Source organism: Phyllobates terribilis, unplaced genomic scaffold (genome assembly GCF_046119375.1).
Source record: "Phyllobates terribilis strain yellow unplaced genomic scaffold, ASM4611937v1 Scaffold_13__5_contigs__length_258822181, whole genome shotgun sequence".
Classification (NCBI taxonomy): domain Eukaryota; kingdom Metazoa; phylum Chordata; class Amphibia; order Anura; family Dendrobatidae; genus Phyllobates; species Phyllobates terribilis.
The window spans coordinates 181,994,313-181,995,712 of record NW_027362773.1 but is presented as its reverse complement, the minus strand read 5'-3'; the positions used below and the strand labels follow the sequence as shown (position 1 = coordinate 181,995,712).

The 1,400-nt window shown below is 40.5% G+C and overlaps 1 non-coding gene across 1 annotated transcript; it reads left to right on the top strand.

Annotated features, from left to right (window-relative positions):
- The first annotated feature begins 1,110 nt into the window (after positions 1 to 1,110).
- On the top strand, positions 1,111 to 1,192 carry TRNAS-AGA (transfer RNA serine (anticodon AGA)). The gene has a single exon. It is a non-coding gene; the product is annotated as a tRNA-Ser (tRNA).
- Positions 1,193 to 1,400: the final 208 nt, after the last annotated feature.

The following is a 1,400-nucleotide window of genomic DNA, read 5'->3' as shown; positions in this document are numbered from 1 at the left end:
ATGACAAGTACAGTAATCAACACTGTCACTGTACTTCATATATATGTGACTGACATGTTTCAATCTATCTAATCTATGTGTGATTCTCTATTCCTTCTATTCTAAATTGTCGGGTACCGCTGCTGAATTGCAGGCCGGCTTTTTTAAAGAGACGGTGCATGAAAACACTATTATTTTTTTTGATAAATCCTTTACGCTAAATGACAAGTACAGTAAGCAGCACTTTCACTGTACTTCGTATATATGTGGCTGACATGTTTATATCTATCTAATCTATGTGTGAAGCTCTATTCTTTCGGTTCTAAATTGTCGGGTACCGGTGTATGCCGCTGCTGAATTGCCGGCTTTTCATGTTTCACTGTTGGCACTGTTCCCATCGATTTGGGCAATCATTGTAATGCCACAACCACCATGGCTGTGGCATTACAGTGAGTGGCAGACAATCCCTGCATGATTGGTGCTCTAAATAGCACCAGACATGCAGGACACGCTTTTGGTGCACGAACAGTTATCGAACATAACCTCGAACAGCCGAATTTTTTGCAAATCGTTCGGGTTCGTCGAAAAACTCAAACACCGCCCAAAACAGCTCGAATTTGAGATTGGCGAACAGTTCAAGTCGAACACCGCTCATCTCTACTCAGGAACCTTCCAGGGGTCTTTCTAATCTACTCATTGACTTGTATAGCAAGTCTAAAGCATGCAAAATATACCTGAAAAATGATATGCTCACTTCTGTTAACCGCTTGGCGTTTTGGGAAACTTAATGAGGTTAAAAGACGCTCAATACCTGATCATATGAACAGCAAGTCTTTTTGCATGGAAGTGAATCTGTTCAAACTATTGAGCATTTTCAAAGCCCTTTTCAGGAGTTGTTTGGAACAAAGTCACTCGAATTCCGCCTTATGAATTTTAATCAACCTTGAACTGTAAAAGGTTCCAATTGATGATACGTTTAAATCAGATTTTTACATTTCAGTGAGGCCTGGAATTTTGTTTCCAATTGAAATCTTCCATTTTCTGAAATGTCTTCCAGAAGGATAATCACTGATATTGATCATGGTGCTCTAAGAAAAGGTGTGAAACTAATAAGGGTGAAACAGCATCCGAGTAGTTGTGGCCGAGTGGTTAAGGCGATGGACTAGAAATCCATTGGGGTTTCCCTGCGTTGGTTCATATCCTGCCAACTACGTTTAACTTCATGTAACATTTTGACGAATTGTCTGAGTAGATCAATATCCACATTCCCAAGTCTATCCCCCACAGAAATGTTCTGTAATCTTTGGATTGTATTTGTAGAACCAGCTTAACAGCATCTGTAGATCTTCTGTTGATTAGTCAGCCGGGTGAGATGTCACTTGTGCATCACACCACCAATCAAACAAAGCTCAGAGGGTGCC